The sequence below is a fragment of the Gopherus evgoodei genome, chromosome 21 (genome assembly GCF_007399415.2).
Source record: "Gopherus evgoodei ecotype Sinaloan lineage chromosome 21, rGopEvg1_v1.p, whole genome shotgun sequence".
NCBI classification, from domain to species: domain Eukaryota; kingdom Metazoa; phylum Chordata; order Testudines; family Testudinidae; genus Gopherus; species Gopherus evgoodei.
Window position 1 is genome coordinate 10,650,582 of NC_044342.1, and position 26,021 is coordinate 10,676,602.

Below are 26,021 nucleotides of genomic sequence, written 5' to 3' on the forward strand. Positions count from 1 at the left end.
GATTCCCAGCTGATGGGAATCAGCCATAAATCCATTGGAGTCAATGGCCCAGATTAGCAGCTGCTGCAAATTTGCCCTAACTCCATTGGAGACAATCAGCCAGATCCCCAGCTGATGTGAATCGGCTGTAGTTCCACTGAAGACAATGGGCCAGATGAAAAAGAGATTAGGCCGGAAAGAAACAGATGGTGACTTTATAGCCTGTTGGTTCAAGCACTCACCCTTGATGCTGGAGATCCAACCCTGCTGCTACAATGCCTTTTTAATTATTTAACCACAGTGAACATCGTCAACAGGATAGACTAAAGGAGCCCATAGTACCAGCTGAATGAGGATTTTGTAAATACCGGCATGCTAGCTGAAGTGGATTATGACCAAGAATATAAACCTCAGGGAGACTGTCAAAAAGCAGGTCAGACACCTCAAACTGGTGGTATGTTCTATAATTTAATTTCAGCAACCCGATAACAAATGCAAACTCCTGAAGTACTATAACAGTTTTAACATGGAGTCACAGACAGTCCTCTTGGGCTCTCTCATCTATCTTTCTGCCCAGGAAACCTGGACTTAGTGATAACTAGTCACTTACACCAAAGATCACAAAATATTGAAGTTTCTCCCCGTCCCAAGAGACTAGTGATTTACACCAACTCAGTTTGTACTTCAGATCTCACACCAAAGACAACACTTGTGGCTCATCCTATAGTAAACTAACTAAGGGTTTATAACTAGGAAACAGACAAGAGAGTCATTTACAGATTAAAGCAGGTAACTTACAAACAGAAATGAGTTTCAGTCTATGGTTCCAAAAGGTGACAGACTTGTAGCAATCTGTCAGGACTAAATGTGTTTTAGGACTTACACAGGTTGATCCTGGGGACCTCCACTTTTGTTTCCTAGCTCCAGCCCTGTGAGAATCCAAACAGCAAAGCGACGAAAAATTTTCATGTCAGCCATCTTTATTTCCTTCTTCCAGAATTCAAGCTGGACAAGCTATCTTGCATGTAACAACTTCTTGGGTGCAGATGTGACTGCCATGGGGACAGGCTCTGGAAGTCTCAATGACTTCCAATCCCAGCGGTGTTCCCAGAGGCAGTTCCAGGTGGGTGGGGTGATTTCATGCACTGCCCAGGCAGAGGCCGCATTGCCCTTTTCTCTCCCCTCATTCCGAAGGCCCGGCCCAGAGCCGTGACACAAGGTTGCTGGGCTGGGGACACGCTGGGAAAAGCCCAGAGTGGGGGGGACTTAGGCTGGTGCCGCAAGGGGAGCAGAGCCCAGAGGCTTCCAGCCTGGCTTTCTCTCTCTTTCCCCTCTCCCCTAGTGCCTTGTGTCTCCCGCTGTCGCTGGGCTGAATCTCGCCCCAGAGGGCCCAGCCGAGGGACACCTCGTCTCTCTCACGCTCTCCCAGGGGATCTCTCCACCAGCTACCTCATCCCTGGAGTGCAGGGTCTCGCCTCTGCCCCACACAGAGGGAGCCCTCATTGTTCCGTGTATATAGGGGGGGTTACCTGGCCTCCTGGACACCATGAGCAGGAGCCTTGTGTCTAGCAAGTATAAATGGGAGTTGTTCCCCCCAGGCTTTGTCTGTGGGCCCAGAAGCCCGGAGGGCGCTGCCACTCACTCCCAGGTTGGGCCGGACTGAGACTCTTGCCTACCCCCATCCCCATGAGGGACAGAGGGCAGGGGCCTCCGAAACTTCTGCCTTGTGATGGAGGCATGCACAGGTCAGTCCCAGGGATACTCGTCCTGCAGGGGTTGGTTCAATCTCAGATTTTACTTTTTAAAAAAAAAAAATAATAATAATTTACTCTTTAAGTTTTAAATTGTATTTGATATTTTTAAACTTTTAAAAAATATTTTATTTTAATTTACTTTCTATTTCTTTTATATTCTGGCCAGACCCTCTCGCCAGGCTCCTGACACCCCCCACCCCAACATACACACCCTAGTCAGACCACCCACCCAGCCAGCTCTCTCCCCACAACTCTAGCCACCCAGAAGCCCATAACTAAGCATTTTAGTGCTTGGGCCAAGCGAGCAAATGTGTGCCCCCCTAGAGCTACAGCTAATGAGTTGGGGGAACATTCAGAGTCACCCCCTGATTTCTGCCTTTTGCTAAAAGCACAGAGGTTTTCAAATTGTGGGGCATGTCCCCCTAGCGAGCCACCTGGCCTGGCCCGCTCAAGACCCTGGCTCTCCATGCTGTGGGAGCTGGGGTCTTGGCTGGCTTACCCGGAAGCCCCTGCTCCTTGAGCTGGGCTGCCTCTGCACAGCTTGGTGCTCCCCAGGCTTCCATGGCAGGGGAAAATTTGCACCCCTGACTTACTTGCTCTTTGCCTCTTTTGCAAAGGAGTCCAGTGCCAGCAAGCAACACCCCCTGGAGTTAGTTCCTGCCCGTGAAGCCTGGTTGCCATGAGGTGCTCCCTCAGGCACCTGCCTCTCAGCAGCTTGGTCATACCTCATTTGCCACCTGGAGACCATCTGCCCATTGCCAAGTCAAGTCATGCTCCCTGCGCTCCCTGCACACAGTGCGGAACTGCCCCTTTCTCCTCTGGGCTGCCCTGTCCCAGCCCCCGTGGCTGCCGGTCTTCTCATAGTCCCCCACTGCCTGAGCCCCCATACCCGGGCCAGACTGCTCCTGCCAGCTTCAGAAACAGAGGCTATCAGAACAGAGTTGAACCCTCAGGAGGTTCTGGTGTTGCAGTATCCACAGCACTGACTGATGCAGAGTCAAAAGCATCTGCAAAGTCTATATCTACAATCTTAACAAGCTTTGGTCTGCTCTAGTTGATTTCCAGAAACATTCTGCAGTTCTTTCTATAAATACTGAAATAAAAGAATCATTGCAGCAGGAACTGGGGTCCACTGCCTCCCCAAGGAGTTCCCCTAGCTACTGGGGGCCAGAGTCATTCTCACTCTTGTCACTCTGGCCCAGTGATGGATCTTCAGCTAGCCATCGGCTCTTGGATGATTGGTTCCAGTAGTCATGATGGTTTTGACCTTCAACTGTACCAAGGAGGTTGGCTATTTCTTCTGTGATTTTATACCTTTGTTAAAACTCACCTGTGCTAACACCCACCTGCTTGAATTTCTGACTTTCATAATGTCTACCTTTGTGGTTGTGGTCCCATTTCTACTCACCCTGGCCTCCTACTCTCAGGTCATCTTGACCACCATCCAAGGATCCCTTCCAACTCAGGGAAGAGAAAAGCCTTCTCCACCTGCTTCTCACATCTTCAGGTTGTTTGTATTTCCTCTAGGTCCATCATTATTTTCTCTGGGACCGCTGTAGGAACCCAGTCACCAGATTTAAGCAAGATCTTCTTCCTGCTCCACACAGCAATATCTCTCACGTTAACCCCCCTTCATCTACATGTAGCCTGAGAGACAAGAAAGTCAAAGATCCCTGGGTGGAAGCAAAGTGATATCTTTCCTAAAGAAGCACAATTTCCCAGAAGGTGACCTGAGTCAGAGAGGAATGAGGACCTCCAATGTTTTGGAACTTTCCTCCAGAGCTTTCTTTGTCATTAAATCTTTACCAAACTTTTAACTCTCTTGAGAGACTTGTTAATTTTGTTTATGCAACACACATGTCAAAATGGTAGCTGAGGGAGTTGTTATGTCTTTTCAGTGAGGGACAAAGCAATCCACAAAAGGGTCAGGAAGAAAACCATTGCAATGATGTAATCATTAATGAATAGGCAAAAGGCACATAACTAGGTAGCAATATCTTTTTTAAGGGTTTTGCAAGGCGACAGCCACGTCCCAGCTTCTCAGCATTCAAAGGAGCATCTGGAAAGGAGTGTCAGGCACACGTGAGTTGCTGGTGCTGTCTTATAACTATTATATGTTCAATGTGTTTCACTGTTATTGTGTGACTTGCTAGACGGCTGCCAGGAGATTAATTCCAGTAGGACCAGAAACCACATAGGCTGGGAAGCAACACCTGGTATCTCCCTGTTGTCTGGTACTTTAAGGACAGTATTAGTGCAGGTGACCTTGAAGTGTTACCTCCACCACACTGGGTTCAGAACTGGGGTTGGTAACCACAGACAGAGGGGCCAATGTGGGAAAGTGAAATAAGGAGCTTTGGGAGTAGTAGAAAATCTGAGCTGCTGTAGCTTAGGAGACGAGGGATAAAGAGGCTGCAGGGGTCCAGACTGTTCCCCCTAGAACCAGCAGTCTGGATGAGCTAAGCCTACCTACGCTTTGTTTTATAAACAACCCCCCCGTGTCTTGTTATGCTTTGATGCCTACTGTTCAGATTAAGCGATGCTCGGTGTCCCAAAGCCTGGTTTGGGTCACTGTGTTCCCGTGGTCCTAGCTCCCCGTGGGGAAATCTTGCAAGGGCAGAGTAGCCTAGTCAGTCCTGCTAAGCACTCACAGCTGGTAAACAGGTGCTGGAAGGCTCTGGGACTGGATCAAAAGAGTGAGAGAATTGTGAGTTTCCACATCAGAGATATAAGGGCTCTCAAGGCCTCTCATCTACACCAAGAGATGTCAAAGATGCATCTAAGGTCTTAACCACAATAAGGAGTGGACAAATGTTGCTAGTTACAGGTAGTATCCTTACATGCAATATTGATTTTCCTGTGTGCAAATAACACTTAGCTTTCTACAGAACTCTTTGGGAGTTCAGAGGCAAAACAGGATTAGGCACTTATTCTATATCCTTTTTTGTGCCTTTCAAAGTCTCTGCCTTCCCTGCTAAGTTACAAAATAAGATCTTCCATTGTAGAATTGGGGAAATTGAGGCATAGCATGGGCAGTGACATCCTCAAGACCATGAAACTGGTCAGTGACATCAAGGCCAGGAATAGATCCCTGCCTGCCAGAACTTCAGAGCAGTGATCAGTCCTCCTGGATCACACTGACTTTCAGGAAACTATCATAGGATAATTGATGTTAGGGATACAAGAGATGTATTAAGTCACATAATCGTAGATTTCAATCTAGAAGAAACCATTATGATCATTCAGTCTAAACTGCTGCACTATGCAGTCCAGAGGATTCTACCCAATAATTCCTGCATCAGGCCCATAACTTATGGGTGAACTAGTACTTATCTTTTAGAAATAAACAGTCAATCTTGATTTACAGACTCCAAGTGATGAAGTATCCATTACATTCCTTGGTAGGTTGTTCTGTTATAGCCCTTATGTTGAAATGTTCCCAATTAATATTAGGTAGTTAAAAATAAGGATGCAATGAAACCCAACATAGTTTTCAGATACGAGTCTCTAGGTCAGTTATGGAAAACGTATATAGTACAGGCCCCTTAAGCAACATTTTGAGTAATACAACTAAACTGTATTGAAATGAAAAAACGATCAATAGATTCATAGATTCATAGACTCTAGGACTGGAAGGGACCTCGAGAGGTCATCGAGTCCAGTCCCCTACCCTCATGGCAGGACCAAATATTGTCTAGACCATCCCTAATAGACATTTATCTAACCTACTCTTAAATATCTCCAGAGATGGAGATTCCACAACTTCCCTAGGCAATCTATTCCAGTGTTTAACTACCCTGACAGTTAGAAACTTTTTCCTAATGTCCAACCTAAATCTCTCTTGCTGCAGTTTAAGCCCATTGCTTCTTATTCTATCATTGGAGGCTAAGGTGAACAAGTTTTCTCCCTCGTCCTGATGATACCCTTTTAGATACCTGAAAACTGCTATCATGTCCCCTCAGTCTTCTCTTTTCCAAACTAAACAAACCCAATTCCTTCAGCCTTCCTTCATAGGTCATGTTCTCAAGACCTTTAATCATTCTCGTTGCTCTTCTCTGGACCCTCTCCAATTTCTCCACGTCTTTCTTGAAATGCAGTGCCCAGAACTGGACACAATACTCCAGCTGAGGCCTGACCAGCACAGAGTAAAGCGGAAGAATAACTTCTCGTGTCTTGTTTACAACACACCTGTTAATGCATCCCAGAATCACGTTTGCTTTTTTTGCAACAGTATCACACTGTTGACTCATATTAAGCTTGTGGTCTACTATGACCCCTAGATCTCTTTCTGCCATACTCCTTCCTAGACAGTCTCTTCCCATTCTGTATGTGTGAAACTGATTGTTCCTTCCTAAGTGGAGCACTTTGCATTTATCTTTATTGAACTTCATCCTGTTTACCTCAGACCATTTCTCCAATTTGTCCAGATCATTTTGAATTTTGACCCTATCCTCCAAAGCAGTTGCAATCCCTCCCAGTTTGGTATCATCCGCAAACTTAATAAGCGTATTTTCTATGCCAACATCTAAATCGTTGATGAAGATATTGAACAGAACCGGTCCCAAAACAGACCCCTGCGGAACCCCTTATGTTATACCTTTCCAGCAAGATTGGGAGCCATTAACAACTACTCTCTGAGTATGGCTTTTCAGCCAGTTATGCACCTACCTTATAGTAGCCCCATCTAAATTGTACTTTCCTAGTTTATCTATAAGAATATCATGCGAGACCATATCAAATGCCTTACTAAAGTCTAGGTATATCACATCCACCCCTTCTCCCTTATCCACAAGGCTCATTATCCTATCAAAGAACGCTATCAGATTAGTTTGACACGATTTGTTCTTTACAAATCCATGCTGGCTATTCATTACATTAGAAGCAAGAGGAAGACCAAGGACAGGGTAGGCCCACTACTCAGTGAGGAGGGAGAAACAGCAACAGGAAACTTTGAAATGGCAGAGATGCTTAATGACTTGTTTGTTTCAGTCTTCACCGAGAAGTCTGAAGGAATGCCTAACACAGTGAATGCTAATGGGAAGGGGGTAGGTTTAGAAGATAAAATAAAGAACAAGTTAAAAATCACTTAGAAAAGTTAGATGCCTACAAGTCACCTGGGCTTGATGAAATGCATTCTAGAATACTCAAGGAATTAATAGAGGAGGTATCTGAGCCTCTAGCTATTATCTTTGGAAAATCATGGGAGACAGGAATGGGGACATTAAGAACAAACTGCATATTCTATAAGGCACTGCAACCCTCACTTGTGGCCAAAATCTCTCTTTTCAAGTGTTTTTATGAAAACTTACAAATTTCCATTGAAAGAATATTTTGCACCAGTTCTCCTAAGGCCCAGTTATGCCAATACAGCCATGCAAAGGCAGGGGGCTTTAAAGGTGTGTGGAACGAGAATCTTGAGAATCTTACCCATATGTACTATTGCATGTTGCTGAAGTTATAGGTGGATTACTTGGGGGATGCGGACATGTGTGTCCATTATCTTTTTTCCCTTTACAGAATTAACCAAAAAGTACCCGTCTGTGACATTCTGGGGTCATTTCAATGGATGTATTTGTAGCTGTTGTAACAGCTGCCATATTACCTCAGATTAGGTGAAAAAACATTATTTACTAAGGGTCAGGTTTTCAAAGGTATTTAGGTGCCTAAAGATACAGATAGATCCCTAGTTGTATTTACTAATGGACATAGACAGGTTCTGGGTCAGATTTTTAAAGGTATTTTAGGTATCAAATGAGACTTTCAAAAGCATCTAGCCACTCAACATGCTTTAAAAATCAATGTGTTTTTGTTTGTGGGTTTCTTTTGTAAAATCCTTCTAGAAGAATAATTGAATCTTTAGACCTTGAAACGCTTTTGACAATTTGACCCTAAGCAGAGACTGCGAAAGGTGGTGGAATAACAAGGAAAGAGTTGCAGATTTGGGGAAAGGAGATCTTCCTGATTTGGTTAATCTTCTTTTCTTGCTTCCTTTCCAGAGAACACATGGCACACATGCCATGGACAAATCAAACATCCATTATCAAGTTCATGCTCCTGGGATTCCGGAACCCAAAAGAAGTTCAGATTCTGCTTTTTGTGGTGTTTCTAGTGATCTAAATTGTGACCCTAACTGGGAACCTTCTCATTGTTGCTCTAGTTGTGGCTGATCAGCAGCTTCACACCCCGATGTACTTCTTCCTGGGGAACCTGTCCTTCCTGGAGACCTGCTACACCTCAGTTGCTGCCCCTCAGTTGCTGCCCTCAGTTGCTGCCCCTCAGTGGCAAAGGACAGAACAATCTCCGTCAGCGACTGTATCACACAATTATTTTTTTTCGGTGCTTTAGCTTGCATAGAATGCTTCCTCCTTGCAGTCATGGCTTATGACCATTACTTAGCCATATGCAACCCACTCAACTATAATGTTATAATGAACCTCAGGGTCTGCCTTCAGCTGGTATCTGCCTCCTGGGTAACTGGTTTCTCAGCTAATTCATTGGTAGTAGGGATGGTGCGACAGCTAAGCTTCTGTGGCCCCAATGAAATTAATAATTTCTTCTGTGACATGACGGAGCTGCTCAAATTGTCCTGCACAAAAAGCCTCCTTGTAGAAATGATTGTTTTGGTCTCCTGCTCTCTGGTATCCCTGGTATCCCTCCTCTTCATCGTTGTGTCTTACATTCTCATCCTCTTGGCCATCCTGCAAATCGCCTCCTCTACAGGGGGGCAAAAGGCCTTTTCCACCTGTGCCTCTCACCTGCTGGTGGTGAGTCTGTATTATGGGACCATCATTATCATGTATGTGATGCCATTGGCAGAGTGGTCCCCAGTGTTACATAATGTTCTGTCTCTCATGTATACGGTCATCACTCCGATGTTCAACCCCATCATCTACAGTCTGAGGAACAAAGAGGTGAAGCGGGCCTTCAGGAAAGTCGTGCTGCAGAATTTAGGCATGATTTAGGCTGTCATTTTCAGAATGGCCTATGGAAGATTGGTACCCAAATTCTATTGGCAGATCAGTGGCTAATTTCTTTAGGCTACTTTGAATAACCTAGCCTAGATCTCAGCAGACTTATGAAGATCACCTACAATCTTAACTGCACTTATTAATGATCTATTTGACTGTGCCTTTCTTCTTCCCCAGCAGCACTCAGGATTTCACAATACTGAGCCTGAAAAAAATCCTGTGAATTTAGAGGAAGGAAGTTTTGAAAGGGGACTTTTATTTATGGGCATTTATTGTCCAGCTGTGTTGGAAGTCTCTTGGCATGGTTGCAAAATGAAACGTGGACATTAAATGTTGGTTCCTTAGATGTTTCTAAGATCTTCAATTTCCCTCTCAGTCTTTCCTCCACACACATAATAACATCTCCTCCTGACTAGCTGTATCTGCACGGAGACACTTCCAGAAAAACAGGATACTCAGAAAAAGCATTGTGCATGACCAAAAATATGCAAGGTTGTAGGGAGAGTAAAGCATGTGTGGAGACGTGTTGGAACTGAGCCACTCTTCTCAATCTGAAATATCATTGCACTGCATAGCCTCTTATATTGGAACTAATCCTTGACCAAATATGAAATCTGGTTGAGATTTTCAGAGGAGCCTAAGGGACTTAGGCACCTATATCCAACTGTGATTTAGGTTCTTAGTTCCCTTCACTTCTGTTGGGAATCCCAACTTTCCTGGTTGCCAGATACCAAAACTATTGAATCTATCACTTGGGCTCAAGAAAATCTGTTCTGCAATGTGTAAGAAAGAGCAAACTTCAGAACATCTGAAACTAGGCAGAGCAGGACAGTGGTTTGTGTAAATGGACACACATGCACATGGGTGTCTGTAAACACATCAATTAATGTAAACATTCTGGCATAGTCTCTGTAACCATAGTGTTTATTCTTCACAATGTATTGTCCATGTCTGGTTCCCAGAAGTAAGCATGCCCATCAGTAAGTTTTCTGAGGAACCTGTCCCACAGCGACCTGAATTATACTGGTGTTCTTGGCGAAGAATAAGTCTATTCACTTCTTATTGCAAAACATTGTGGGATATTGTTATTTCCTGTCCAATTCAAAGAGTTTGATGAGTACAATCAAATCCCGAAACTTTTAACTCAACCCATTACCACTATGGACAATTTTGTGTCTCCAAAGCTTTACTCTTAGCAATGCCTGGTGTGACTTAAATTGTTTTTCCCAAATGTAATTGCATTTGGTGAAACAGCCTAATGAGTCTCTGGGGAGAGGGAATGATTCACATCATGATGAAGTCTAGTTTATCTTTCTATGCGATGATGGTTCATTATAACTCCCAGCCCTTTACGAATAGACGTCCCTTATTTCACAGACTAGCTGCCCATTACTCATCCTTGACACATACTGCCATCTAGTGGTCGCCTCGCAGAATAAATCTGTTTCTGTTTCATATTAGGTATTATCTGCTGACATCTAATTGCCAATACTGTATGTTTCCTCCGGGTGGTCACTTTGAAGTACAACAGCCTATTTATCAACCTTCCCTTTTGTTCCCCATTAAAACATTATGAGCTGCATTTTCCAGTAGTGTAAAATAAGTTTGCTCCATTAAAGATAATGGACCGGATTGTCATCTGATTTTAACTGATGCAGCTCCATTGGACTCAATGGATCACGTTGTCCTCTGGTGTAAAAAAATGTAGCTCCATTGGATCAGTGGGACAGACCCCAGCTGCTGTGAATCAGCCATAGCTCCACTGGAGTCAATGGCCCAGATCCACAGCAATTGGTGCAGCCCCACTGAGATTAACAGAGCTATATCAACTTACTAGAACTTAGAATCTAGCCCTGTAGCTGCTCGTTTCTTATCCCTTCTTTTCTGCAGCCACCTAGAAGCGTTTATATAGTATGGCTGTCCTTTTGCAACCCCAGAGGTTCTGCTGACATCTTGTCCCCATTATGCAAAGTAGCTGCTCCTTTCTCATTGCATATCAACCATCCAGTATAGTGTACATGCAAAGTTCTCATCTGTGACCCCATTCAGCCATGCAACAGCATTTACACAGTATCACTGCTCTGTTCTCTTTCCTTTCCAGCAAGAGGCAGCAGGGTGTGGTGGATCAGACACTGGAAATCTGGATTAGTGTCCTCACTCTGCAGGTATCCCTGTGAAGTCTGGGAAAAATTACCTCACTTCTCTGTGTCTTGGTTTCTCTCCCCACCTTTTTTTACCTTTGTCTGTTTAAAATGTAAGGCCACTGAGTCAGGATCATCTCATAGTGTGTGTTCAAGCCCTGGCAAGCACCATAAGGCTGTGATCTTGGACAGGGCATGAAATCACAGCTATTATAAACTGTGACAGGGTCAGGTCAGATGGCTAAAAGACAGTGGTCAAAGGTAGATACATTAGTTCCAGGTTAAGCAGGTCTTTTTTTCCCTGAGTTAGATAACAGGGACTATTGAACACTCAGGAACTTTCTAGAACTAATTAAGGCAGGCAGGCTAATTAGGAAACCTGTAGTCAATTGGGAAGCTGCTAGAATTAATTAAGGCTAATCAGGACTCCTGGTTTAAAAAGGCTCTCACTCTAGTTAGTGAGGTGTGTGTAAGGAGCTGGGAGTGAGAGGACATGCGCTGGAGGACTGAGGAGTATAAGCGCTAACAGACATCAGGAGGAAGGTCCTGTGCTGAGGACAAGAAGGTGTTGGGAGGAGTCCATGGGGAAGTAGCCCAGAGAATTGTAGCTGTTGCACAGCGGTTCCAGAAGGCATTCTAGACAGCTGCAGTCCGCAAGGCCCTGGGCTGGAACCCGGGGTAGAGGCCGGGCGCGGGTTCCTCCCAAAACCTCCCAACTCCTGATCCAACACAGGACGTTCCATCACAGGGGAAGATGTCTCGGCTGTTCCCTGACCCACATGGTGGATCAGCAGAAACTGCGGGGATTGTTCTTACTCTTTTTTCTTCATGCTGGCCAGTGATGAGGTTATCTGAGTGAATGGCAGATTTGAGCCATGAAAGAGGCCAAACTGTGAATCTCTGAGGCGAGCAAAATCCGCCAATAAGTGCAGGACCCACCAAGGTAGAGGAGGAACTTTATCACAATATGTAAATCCTACTTGTAATTGTCCCTTTTGGCCTATTGCTCTCCCAAACTTATTGGGAAAAATGGAAGGGGCTATATCTGTGTTCTCCATCTTGAAGCTAGTGAGGTTGGATCACAAACAGGGACCCCTTAGGGTAAAACGCTAATATTTCATCTTATAGTTATGGTTACAGATTGAGCTGGAATAGACTTGAATCTCTATTCTAGTTTGATTCTATCTGCATACTGCTTGGTGTAATAAACTTTTCTAGTCATTCCCCACAACTTCTCTGTCACTGTCTGAACACCACTGAGGTCCACTGCAAGTATTGTCTTTTTTTTGTAAATGTGTTTTTAGTAGCACAAAGTGAAATTTATAGGCAGAAACTCCAGGAAAAGACAGCCCTATGTGTTAAGTAATTTTATTTTACATTTGCATGAGTTTCCTTAAACTGGGGCTAAAGGAAATGAATAAAAGGGAGTGAAAGAAGAACAAAAAATTAGAACTGGTTTAATCTAGTTATTAGGAAGGGAAATATGCTGGGAAATGGCCAGTGGGAGCTGAGATCGGCTGAACCTGCAGATGCAGCAGTTAAACAAACCGGCCTGGCCCGTCAGGGGCTTTCCCTGAACAAGCAGCCTCCCAAGTTTGGAAAACACTGCCCTAGGGTTAACCACCAGCAAACATGTTAAAAGGTGGTGTTAACCTCCACATTTAAACACTGTGCTATCAAATGACAAACCAATATTCCCAGTCTAGATATGCAGCTAGATTGGTCAATTTCACACAGCCTTATGCTCCTTACATATGCCCGTCTCATCAGCCAAACTGCCTTTCCCACAGGTGACTCATCGATATCTTATTCCCATCATCTGGTGAAATCCTGGCCCCATTGAAGGGAACGGGAGCTTTGCCATTGATTTAGGAACATAGTGTGACACTGCAGCCCATATTCATCATAGTGGTATGATTATGATATGATTATGACATAATGATGATGCATCTTGCACAAGATGCTTTGTGAGGTGTAACAGAAAAGTTATGATTTGCGGAATATAATTATTCTATTTGTATGCATGTATCATTTTTTATATCTGGAGTTATGAATACTGACTATGTAGCTGTATTTCAAATACGCTTACTCTGAGTAGCACCCACAAATAGCCTTTCAGGTACAACAATGCAAAAGCTAGACAGTGCTGATGGCTCATCAGCACAGACAGTGGAAGAGATTAGCCTGCCTGTAAACATTTCAGCCAGTCTGTAAGTAATGGCTGCTATGACTCAGCAAGGCATGCAAGGGCATGTGACCAGACCACATGATACTGCACTCTATTTTGGTATCTGCATTTTTCCACAAACTGGGCTGGAAACTCAGCTTGGAACAAAGAGTTCCTGCCATATGGAAAGACTATATAAGGTGGGAAGTGACATCATGATTTGTCTTTGTCACAGAGTCATTGGGGCAATGCTTTGGAACTACTCTGTATGAAGCTAGCCAGGACTCTGGGGGAGCATGCCTCCTCTCTCTAAGCATACTGTCTCCAGGGCAAGAAGCCTGCTCCACCACAAGGGTGACAACTTGTCACTCACAGGACTGGAATGGATCTCCTGAGTGATCAAGTCCATTCTCCTGCTAGCAGTGGCAACCCTGTCCCATAATCCCATTCATAAATTTATCAAGCTCCATGTCAAAATGAGTTAAGTTGTTTACCCTGTCACTCCTGTTGGAAGGCTGTTCCAGAAACTCCCTCCTCTGATGGTTAGACACCTTCTTCTGAGGGTCTATCTACATGGACAATCAGTTCACAGCAAGTCCACCTGACATGCACTAACTGTTCATTAATGCACTTTGGTCTGGTGCCAGGGATAGCTTAGTGGTTTGAGCATTAGCCTGGTAAACCTAGGGTTGTGAATTCAATCCTTGAGGGGGCCATTTCGAGTTCTGGTGCAAAAATCTGTCTGGGGCTTGGTCCTGCTTTGAGCAGGGGGTTGGATTAGATGACCTCCTGAGGTCCCTTCCAACCCTGACATTCTATGAAAGCATAATAATGAACTGTTAATGCACATCAGCAGGTTCTATATGGTTAGTGGGATAGATTCTCACCTCAACCTATGTGTTCATGTAGACAATGCAAGTACTAAATTTATTCACAGCCAATTTATCCACATTTGTTCCTGTGTTGGTAAAGTGGCCTTTTTTCACCCCTCCAGTCATAGAGAGGAAAGGAACTGGGTGGGGAAGGGAGACTGCAACAGGATTCAAAAAAGAACAAAAGTTCATGGAGGATAGGTCCATCAATGGCTATTAGCCAGGATGGGCAAGAATGCAAAACTATGAGTGTCTCTAGCCTCTGTTTGCCAGAATCTGGGAATGGGCCACAGGGGATGGATCACTTGATGATCACCTATTGTGTTCATTCCCTTTGAAGCACCTGGCACTGGCCACTGTTGGAAGACAGGATTTTGGGCTCAGTGGACTATTGGTCTAACCCAGTGTGCCTATTCTTATATTCTTATAACAACATTGCATATGAGTCAAGAATGTGATGCAGTTGTGAAAAAGGTTAATGGCATTCTGGGGGGTATTGACAGGAATGTTGTATGTAAGACACAGGAGAAATTTTCCCACTCCGCTTGTCACTGTGGTGACACTGGTGAGGCCTCACTTGGAATACTATGTCCAACTCTGGGCACAGGAAGGATGCAGACACACTAGAAAGAGTCCAGAGGAGAGCAACAAAAATGATAAAAGGTTAGCAAATCAGACCTCTGAGTAAAGGTTTTTTAAAAAGGGCATATGTAGTTTTGAGAGAAGAAGGCTAAAGGGGGAAGTGATTACAGTCTTCAAATATGTTGAGGGCTGTTATAAAGAGGAATGGGATCCATTGTTCTCCATGCCCACTGAAGGTAGAACAAGAAGCAATGGACTTAATCTGAAGGAAGATTTAGGTTAGATATTAGGGAAAACTTTCTAACTCTCAGGGTAGCTACATTCTGGAACGGGTTCCAAGGAAGGTTATGGAATACCCATCAGAGGAGGTTATTAAGACCAAGTTGGACAATCACCTGGTCTAGCATTACTTGGTCCTGCATCCGTGCAGGGATGAACTTGATAACTTCTCAAGGGCCCTTCCAGCTCGACATTTCTGGCATGTTCACTGGCAACATGCATGAGGTTCGAGGTGGAGGCAAGGTCGAAAAATAAGGAATAGTAGCTATCAGCAAAGCTGGGTGCAGGAGTTAAAGGGATAACAGAGCCTAAGACAGAATCAGGTGAGACCCAATCAAGTCAGTATATGCTTCTGTCTACTGTTTTTTTGGAAAACATCTGCAGCTTTCTCTTCTGTTGTTATACCTTGCAGCCATATAGTGGGCACAACTGGAAATTCATAAATGAACCTCTTCCAACATCTACTGCCCATTATACAGTATAGCCAACCCTCCCCCATCCATCACCCTCTGCTGTCCCCCAGTTCCCATTATACTGTGTAGTCACCACTTTCAATACCATTGTCTCTTATCCTAACTAATGCTATTATACATATACTACTACCACTACTACCTAGCTCTTATCTTCCCCTGTGTTAGTTGCCTTCCCAAAGCATCAAGTATTCCCCTATATTTCATTTAATTCTAATTGTATTTTTAAACTGTTCCTAACTCTTTGAACTCACATGTTGTTAGTGAATTGGACACAGTTGCAGGCATATCATTACCATCATTTTCACCAATAAAAATATAATATTGCTTCAGTTTATTTTTTCTGGAGGCAAAAGGCATTTGCAATCATTCTATGAATAATTTTCATAATACATGCGAACCTGGAGAAAATGCACAGCAGATAGTTCAGAGAAAAATACAGGATGTCTCAGCAATGCAGGCAAGCAACCATTAAAATGCAAATTAAACACTGAAACTTAATTTGAAGCCCATGAAACATAATATCTCTCCTTTATCTTTTTTCAATGATGAAATAGATAGTGACAAAGGAGGACTTGCTATCTTGGAGGTAATTTATGCAGTTCACATTTTTTTAATCTCTAAGGCACAAATTTGAATGAACTGTTGCTTGCTTCTTTTCAGAACAAGCTCATACACCATGCTGAGGGGCACGAAAAAAATATAAACAAATGAACAAAAGAAAAGAAAAAGAAGAAACCTAAACACACAGTGAATAGTTCCATTGGAAGACATTTAGGACAATCTGAACATCCTAGAAGCAGAATTCCCACTGAAAGTCATATAGGCTGTGTCTACACTACAGAGATTATGCCAGCATAGCTTTTTTGGCATAGCTAAAATGACATAACCACATAGTGTAGATGCAGCCTATACCGATGGAAGGGGTTTTTCCATTGCTGTAGGTACACCATGTCCCAAAACAAAGTCAGCTATGTTGATGGAAGCATTTTTTCAGTGGGCAAAGCTGTATCTACACTGGGGATTAGGTCAACATGGTCCTGTCAGTCAGGGGCATGTTTTTTTCACATCCCAGCCCGCGTAGCTATGTCAACCTAACTTTGAAGTGCATACCAAGCCTTGGGCACTTTTAAATATCTCACCCATACTGCACAAGTTTAAAGCAGAGGAAGATTCCATTCATAAATAAGCCAAGGTCACATTTACTTACCCTTGGAGGGGAATGTAACCTACCTCCTGCTTGTGTGGAAGAGGGTTTTAAGGGCCAGACTTTCAAGGTGTCTAGGCAGCTAAAGGTGCAGTTAGGTCCCTAGCTGGACTTGTAAAGTTCCTATGCAGGTTATATGGACGTCAATAGGAGTTGGGCACTTAACCTCTTTAGAAAACCCCACTTGGCTCCTGTCTGCATCTTAGGCATCTAAATACCTTAGAACATCCAGTGTCTGGCTACTAAGGCAACCATGGCTGGAGGGAACAGCCTGGGTTTGTTTGAAGGCTTGTTTCTGGAGTGAGCAATGTAGGATGAATTTCTACAACTAATCACAAACTGGTTTAAGGACAAGAGAAAGACAAGGCGGAAGGTAAAAGGGAAAATAACCTAAGGGTGAAAGAAATTGGATGAGAAAAAAAGAGAGGAACGGAAAGAAAGGGAATGGGATGGAGGGATGCTGACAGAGCAGGGGAAGATGGTGCAGAAAGAAAGGAGCAAGAGAAGAAGGAATTGTACAATGCCTGATGAGAACGAAGAATAAAGAAAAGAAAAAGTGCATGGGAGAGGGATGTTAAGAGACATATACACAAGCTGCAAACAGGTCCCCAACAGTAGTAACAAGAATCAGTCCTAACCTGTGTAAGAGTTTAAACAGTCAGAACATTTGTATTGTGATCATTTTACTTCTCTTGTTCGCCCGTTAGCTCCAGGCTACCTGGACTCTGTCTCAGTAAATCAGGTCAATTTATCTCCATTTCACTGCCAGTGAAACAAAATTAGCTCAATTTGTGTGATGGCATGTGAAAGGCACCAATTTACTGGCCGCTTTCCTCAGTGCCTCCTTCACCTCTTTGTTCCTCAGGCTGTAGATGAGGGGGTTGGCCAGGGGGGTCACAACTGTGTAGCCGACAGAGAGCGCTGTGTGAAAAGCCCTCAGCTGGTTGGTTTTTGGCAACATATAAACAATCATTAGGGCTAAATAGAAAATAGTAACGATGATGAGGTGGGAGGAACAGGTGGAAAAGGCCTTTTGCCTCCCAGTGATTGAAGGGATTCTCAGGATGGTGGCGATGATAAAAATATATGATATCACAGTCAGCAGAAATGGTGGCAGAGTAAATACACAGGCCAGGATGGAATCAAGGAGTACTATGAGGTGGTTTTCGCTGCAGGAGAGTTTTATGATTGGAGTGAAATCACAAAAGAAATGGTCAATTTCATTGGGACCACAGAAAATTAGCTGTGACATCAAATATATTACTGTGCTACAAGCCAGTAAGCCCAGTATCCAAGACCCAGCTGCTAGCTGGAGGATAAACCTACTGTTCATAACAGGTACATAATACAGGGGTTTACATATTGCTAAATACCGATCATAAGACATTGCTGCTAGGAGGTAACATTCTGTAGCTGCCAAAGAACAAAAGAAATAAAATTGAGCAATGCAGCCCCTAACAGAAATGGTTCTGTCCCCAGTCAGGAAACTGGCCAGCATCTTGGGCAGGATGGTGGAGGTGTAGCATGTCTCCAAGCAGGACAAGTTCCCCAGGAAGAAGTACATGGAGGTGTGAAGGTGCTGATCAGTCACAACTAGCACAACAATGAGGATGTTTCCAGCCACGGTTACAATGTAGATCACTAGAAACAGTAGGAAGAGAAGAATTTGCAGCTCAGGGAGATCCCCAAATCCCAGAAGGATAAATTTTGTGACAGATGTTTGATTTCTCCATTTTGTGCCTGCCATGTCACGTATCTAGGGAAAATCAAACAAGCATTGGTGTATTTGGGGATACAGCTAAAGCAAATATCATCACACTTTCACAGATTATGAGCAATTAATTCAATATCGGGTTTCAAACTGGCTTTAGTGATGGAGGCACCCAAACTGAATTGGATTTGGGTGCTTGTCCCCAATGGGCTCTTTTAAAAATCTCAGTATATATTTAACATAATGTTTAAATGTCTTCTCTGTAGAGTGATTCAAATAAAAACTGGATGGAGAATGCAGCCTGAGGAGATATATCAAAATTTGTTGATTTATTTTATTTTATTTTATTTTATTTGTCATCAGGTTAAATAGAATGTCAATCTCTGAAAACCTTACAAATATCATAAGAGAACACCACTGTGATGATGGTTTTATAAATACATAGTGAAAAGTGAATCATGATTTTAAGTGCCTTATATTTTCAGTATAAAACTTGAGGCAGCAAAATCACTAATCAAAATCTTGGTGCCACAGATGGATAGACAGATTGATAGATATATGGAGAGAGAGAGAGAGAGGGTATTGTTTGGCTTCTATGTAGGTAGTTAAGCTGATAGATGACTCTTCATTCATATATTTTCTATCACACTTTCTGACATACCAGATCAGAACAGTGAGATTCTATTCTGGTCTAGTCAACACCTTTCTACTTTATTATTGACAGACAGTTGCAGTATTTGGGATTTTAGGGGAAAGACATAGCAAACAAGTACAATTACCTCTGGCAAATTATTGATTACTCTCAGTCAATCACAGAATCATCCCAGTGATCCACATATTCAAAAAGGAATGAAGTGTGAAAGCCTACATTATCTCAACTGCCAAAGCAGAAAATATTTTTATTGATTAAACGTTCACCCTGTGTGACAGAGAAGCTGACATCTGTTGACAAATGGTATTTAATATGGAGAAAATGATGGAGAAAACTAAGTTAGAGGGTATATCTTGGTTCAAAAAAAAGTCTGTTTCATAGATATTTATCTTAAATGTGTTGAGGTAGGAAAGGGAGGATACATCCTATCCTAGACAGACACTTGCATGTGGAGCTACTCAGATGGGAGAGGATGCATTTATTAACAATGAGCTATCCTACATGACAATGTCCCAAGGAAAGAGACAGAAGCCTGACCTCTGAAATAATTTAAAGATACATTTGAGATAACTATGACAAATACAGTAAAGTCATATTTAACAAATACTAATATACTGCTCCTTAAAAATCCCACAGTTGTCATTACCAAAGCACTGCACCAACGTTATCTCACTAAACTTTCCCACACTGCTTTGAAGTAGGTTCCCACACTGAGGGATAAAATCCTGCTTGGAGCAGAGATGATGGTCCAGGTGACGAGGCAGGTCTTCCCTGTCTCCAATTCTGATCATGACAATAAGTTTGCAAAGGAGCTGCTTTACCTCTAAGGCAGTTCAGTTACCAGCTGGACTCTCTGACATGACTGCTTCACTCAGCATTTCAGAGGCTGGGTTCTGGGCTCCATACACCATTGTCCATCTCTCTTCTTGTGCTTTGCTCCTGAAAGTAACGTCATCTGCATGTCCTCTGGTTGACCTGCCCGGCTCTGTGTGATGCACTCCACATTGAGTCCAGCAGCACTAAAAAGTGATCATCTCTACTGGTTCATTATTTATCCTTTCTGGGAGAAGGGAAAGTCTCTTTTGACAATTCTGCAGATGGGAATATTAATTACTGAGAAGAAAAAAAAATGAAGTTATTTTTATATGGGACAAGAAGAACGAAATTAGTACTGCAGTGAAATATCTAATTTCAAAGGGAGATGGATAGTACGTTTCCACAAATGGTACCTAAGGTATGTCAACTGAGTTTGCAATGCACAACTATCTATCTGCACTAAGTACTTATGGCCCCATTACAGCAACATTTGAGTTCCTCACCATTTTAATGTATTTATCCCTCCAACACCCCTGCAATGTTGGGATCCACTACTCCTTCCATTTTATGGACGGGAAACAGAGGCACAGAGAGACTATGGGCAAGATTTATAAAGGTATTTAGGTGCCAAACTCACATGGGAAAATATTTTAAAAATTGGTCAACAAAAGCCAGATTTTTAAATGTAAGTACTTGCCTAGGAGATTTTTCAAAAGCATGTAGGTGTTTCATATAAAACAATTTAAATGAGTTTTATGCACTGAGATAATTTTGAAAATCCTACTGGGCTCCTAACAATATTACCCTACGTTACTTACCCTTGGTTGTGCAAGAAGTCCATAATGGATCAGGGAATGGCACAATGGTCCCCCAGCTTCAAAGCACAAACCCTAACCACTGGACCATCCTCTCTGCCTAACAGTACTCCCTATCATGTTCTCCCTACATCCATATTAGACAGCATCTGGAAGCAAAACAAAGCCAGGAACATGCTTGACTAAATGCCTTTTCTTTGGGGCAGGGACTGTCTCTAATCATGTGTAGGTACAGCACCCAGCACAATGAGACCCTATTATTGGTTAAGACCTTCCGGTGCTACTGTAATTTTAAAAAAAATTTTTTTTGGCTGGGATATTCAAAGGAGCTCAGTGGAGCAGATCTAGCAGAGAAAGTTTTAACACAGTCTAATGGCTGGAGGTTGAAGTTAGACAAATTCAAACTGGAAATAAGGGGTAAATTTTTAACAGTGACTATATATAACCATTGGAACTACTTACCAAGTATCATGGTGGATTATCCTTCACTGACAATTTTGAAATCAAGATTGGATGGTGTTTTTTTCCTAAAAAATCTGCTCTAAAAATTCTTTTGGGGGCAGTTCTCTGGCCTGTGCTACACAGGAGATCAGACTGGATAATCAAAATGTTCCCTTCTGGCTTTGGAATCTATGCATAAGGTGCCTAAACCCAATCTAAACAGGGTGCCTTACTCCCTTAGGTTCTTTTGACAGTCCCAGCCAATAATAACAGGGCTCAGACACAAGTAGTAAGTTTCTTATCATCATTTATTTTGTTGTCCAGAGGGCACTGCTTTCAAAGGTGTTTCATGCAGTATTTGAACCGCACTGAGTAACCAGTGCTTACACCATTCCATTCTGGCTGGTGTCCATCTCCCAGACTGGTATGTCCCTGGTGACCATGTTTTCCATGTTGTGCTACTTGGCATTATGAGAGTCCTTCACGTTGATGGGTGGTGTCTTACCCTAATTATCGTAAGGGTGGAAGGCTTGAGGGTTATATAAATGCTTTCTGTGGATTAGGATTGATTGAAAAGTGCAATTTACATCCTGTGCGACATTTTTTTTCATACTGGATAAAGAAAAAAGTTAAAATGGAAACTTTTCACACAATGATGAACTATGGTCAGGGTATCCCATCATGCATCTTGTCAGCTCAGCAAGAGGGAGATTGTAATGCATCATGGGAGATGTAGCCTGGCCAGAAAGCCCTGTCCTCAGGGGAAAAAAGAGGAATGACACAACCAAACTACAACTTCCATAAAGTGCCACAGCCTCTCAGGGAAATGCAGAGGAATGTTGCACTGTCTTGACCCAAAACATTTCAATTTGATTTAAAAAAAACCTGAAATGTTTTAATTCAGATCCCAGAAGAGAATTTTTAAAAAATCAATATTTTCCAAGAGAAAAGCAAAGATACAAAATTGATATTCTGAAGTGGATGTCTCTCAGTCTTTCCTGTTGAATCTGTTCTACTGTGTATACATAATTAAATATGAATTAAGCCAGACCAAAAGCAAAAGTGACTTTGCAGCCAAGTGGTTAGTGACAGTGTGTGATGGGGTGGACTAGGCCCAGAGGCCTCAGGGTCCTGCCAAACTCATCCCAGGTAAGGAGCAGTGGACAGGCCCTCCAAACAGGCTAGAGTGGCTGCAGGGGAAGTAGCCAGTCAGGTACAAGGAGGGCCTTATTTAAAGTCAGAGACACTGCAGTTCCTCACTGCAGCTGGAGGAGCATGGATGGTGTGGCTGGCTGAGGGAACTGCAGCCCAACAGATGGCCCAGTGCTAGTAGGGACCAAGGGAGCAAGGAAGAGCTCCTGGCTGGCTACTGGGACTGAGCTTAGAAGATCCCTGGGCTAAGGGTAAGGCAGCGGTGAAGTCTGGATCTCAGAGTACTGGACAGGCCCAGGTGTCTGTGTCCCCGTTCCTCCTCCCCATAGGCCACTGGGGAAGGGCCTACAACTGGACCTCAATAAACCCCCAGAAGGGTACTGAATTGTCAGGAGGCCCAACTGAAAACTGGGGCCAAAACAGACTAAGATGGCAAAACATTGCCTTCAGGGAGGAAGTCCTAGGAATACTGCCCAATGGCAGGGCTGGGACTGGTTTAAAGACTGCAGACATGTCCAACCAGAGGGGGCGCTCATTAGAGGTGGATGCCAACCCCATTACTCAGTGTTATGAGACAACTGGACTTGACATAACCACAACCATTCTGTGCAGTCAGCCACCATTAACTAGAAGTGAGAACGTCACATAGTCAGTTTATTGCTGGGAGATGCATTGCTGATAAGTAAAATTATAAGTTACTTATTGAAGCTAGGAAAATTGTTAACCCACTAGGAGTCACTGGGAGTTTTATGCTTTGTTTTGAATAACCTATAAAGAGATTAGTTAGAGATGTTCGGAGTGACTTTGATGCACTAGGAGACTGACATCCAACTCCTCAGCATCTAGGAGGAAGGGTGGCCACCAAAAACCTGCTCATGACCACTTGACACCATTGCAGACTTTGTGTAACTACATCAGGGGTGCTCTAGACTATTATTATTTTAAATGTGTGCTTTAAACCCAATAAAAACAAGGATTTTTGAGTAAAAGAATTCTTGTGTGTACCAATCATTTATAAGATGGAGGAGCTATTTCCCCATTAATTTACACCTGTAAAACAAAGACTAGTTACCATACTTATGAGTAACAGGGGGAGACCCCTGTTCAAGATCCTTCTCTATATCGCACAGAGAGGGGTGAAGAATAGATTGTATCCCACCTCCCTGGTTGTATGACTCTAGGAGCTGCAGCTTTACCATAAACAACAAAAACCAAAAGAAGCATGATAAAGTTACACGAGCTGGCATCTCTGCCGCTGCAGCACTGATTTTCTAACCCTGAGAACTTCTGAAAGTTTGGTCACTAGTTCTGAGAAGCACAATCTGAGAACAGCCTGAGAACTTTTGAAAGTTTTGGTCACCATTTCTGATGTTTAAATGGGATCTGAGCACTTCTGAATAAAAGGCCTCATTTTTGGATTCAGAGCCTTTTTGAAAGTCTGTCTCTAAATGCACAATTTAACCCAACAGAGAGGAACATGAAATGGCAAACATAATTGAAAAGGTCAGTATTTGTTCATGAACAATTCACATACAGAAAAGAGGTGACATCTACTGAATAAACAAATTAATACAAACTATTCACTCAGCCCTGCTACTTGATTTTCACCAGGATTAGCCAACTGGCCAGATCAAATGAATCATACATACTCTACAAATCAACTCTCTTTTCATTTTGTTCAAAAAAGTAGGTGCCAACTGAACTTAGACACCTACAGCATTCAGGAGCAGCTCAGCGGGGGGGTTGTGAATATCAGTGAGGACTAACTCTGGGCTTTAGATGCATAAAGTGACAGTTAAGTGACTAACTCATTTCATGACTCTAGCACTTGGTGAATCTACCACAGATTTCTCTCTTCACACAGTTCCATTACAATATTTGAGAAACAGAAGGGGGTCATTTCATCACAAATTGTCCCATGATAACAAACACGAGGGCAGAGTTAAGGGTAAACTTTGAAAATGATCTTTCGCAGTTCTTTACTTCTGAGTACCATTGTGCAGCTGCTACATTCTCTTAAGGCCGTAAGATGTGGAGAAATTGGAAAAAGTCCACAGGAGAGCAACAAAAATGGTTAAAGGTCTAGAAAACATGACCTATGAGGGAAGGTTGAAAAAAATTGGTTTTGTTTAGTCTGGAGAAAAGAAGACTGAGAGGGGACATGATAACAGTTTTCAAGTACATAAAAGGTTATTACAAGAAGGAGGGTGAAAATTGTTCTCCTTAATCTCTGAGGATAGGACACAAAGCAATGGGCTTAAATTGCAGTAAGGGTGGTTTATGTTGGACATTAGGAGAAACTTCTTGTCAGGGTAGTTGAGCAGTGAAACAAAGTGCTGTGGAATCTCCGTCATTGAGGGGAGGGTTATAAGAACAGGTTAAAAAAACACCTGTCAGGAATGGTCTAGATAATATTTAATCCTGCCTTGAGTGCAGGACACTGGACAAGATGACCTGTTGAAGCCCCTTTGAGTCCTACATCTCTATGATTCTATGATTTCTGTGGGTCACTCACATAAACAACTAAACAGATTTAATTATTCATTCTGGAACAAGCAGGGCCAGATTCACCCCAAGGTAACCGATCATCTTCCCAAGAGTGATACTGGGGACAGATTTGGTCCAGTAAAGAAAAGCTTCATAGTAGTTAGTTTACTGGATTGTATTTCCTTTCCAGCTGCTCTCTGGACATCCCTGCCATGCACTTCCAGGAAAAGTGCTTGAAATTTCAATGAAGGTCACTCACTGAGAAACCACCAAATCTGCAATCAGGTGCCATCAACCTTGTGTGGACACTGATTTGTCTACACAAGGGTTTGCAGGTGAGGTAGGCATGACAAAAAGATGGGGCTGAGCACATGGCATAGAGGTCAGAGTTGCTAATTAATGGCTCTTCTGTGTGCATGGGGGCTGACCATGGACATATTTAAGGCAGGCTTGTGAGAGAAAGAGGGCGAGATGAGGGTACACTCTGCCTGGGCGGAAGTGCTGTTGAGCCTGAGACTGACAGAAGGAGTGAGATCACTCAGGAAGGCATCGTCTCAAGAATCAGGTTATTTTTCAAAGCTCTGGAACTCTCAAGTGCTTTATGGTAAAGCTGCTGCGGCTAAGAGATTCCTCTGCTAACCCTGTGTTCCTTTCCTTCCAGCCATACTATGCCCAAAGGCATCAAACTCAAGGCCCAGAGAGCCCACAGCCTATGTGGAGCTCTGGGGAAGCACATGTAAGTGACTTTGGGGCTTGGGAGGCCTCAGGCACAGGTTTTGGGGGTTAGGGCAGCTGGGCGTGGTCCCACATTCACAGGAAGAAGATGATCCCAGGAGAGTGTCTTGAAGCCCCAGTGCTGGCAGCAGTGACTGGACTCTACCCAGACCCAGCTGGCATGGAAGCACCGGCAGCCCAGAGATTGGGTCTACTCAAAACAGATTGGTGATTGCCCAGTGGAATATTGGGCCAGTTTGTAACCCTAAGTTTAATCTCTGCTGCGAACAGCCTTTCCCTTGCTGTGTTGTAATGAGGAAATCTCCCCTGACATCAGTGCGAGAAGCTCTCCCATCAACATAGTGCTTTGCACACAAGCACTTATGTCAATGTAACTTACATTGCTCGGAGGTGTGTGTGGAATATTCACACCCCGAGTCACATAAGCTTTGCCAACATAGGCTGCAATGTAGACATAGCAACATACAGCCACCACAATAATTAAATCACTTTTTCATGTCCACACTATGTTCCTTGTGTCAGCAGTGCATGTCTGCACCAGGAGCACACCCTCAGCAGGAGCGCTTGCACTGATTTAATTGTCAATGTGGGGCATTGTGGGCAGTAGATACCAGTCTAACAGGTGATGCTGGTGGTAGAATGTCTGTGCCTAACAAGGTAAAGAATGTCAGTGAAGCCAAACGGCAAAAATTAAGGTATCTGTACACTAATGCGAGGAGCCTAGGTAACAAAATGGAGGAACTAGAGCTACTGGTGCAGGAAGTGAAACCGTATATTATAGGGATAACAGAAA

At 43.3% G+C, this 26,021-nt stretch overlaps 1 long non-coding RNA gene and 1 pseudogene across 1 annotated transcript; one reads left to right on the forward strand and one right to left on the reverse strand.

Moving 5' to 3' along the window:
- Positions 1 to 4,508: 4,508 nt before the first annotated feature.
- Positions 4,509 to 12,968, reverse strand: LOC115637958. Its single transcript, XR_003997382.1, has 3 exons — positions 12,822 to 12,968; positions 5,813 to 5,818; positions 4,509 to 4,519 (listed from the first exon to the last, which is right to left on the reverse strand). It is a non-coding gene; the product is annotated as an uncharacterized LOC115637958 (long non-coding RNA).
- On the forward strand, positions 7,746 to 8,695 carry LOC115637957 (annotated as a pseudogene).
- Positions 12,969 to 26,021: the final 13,053 nt, after the last annotated feature.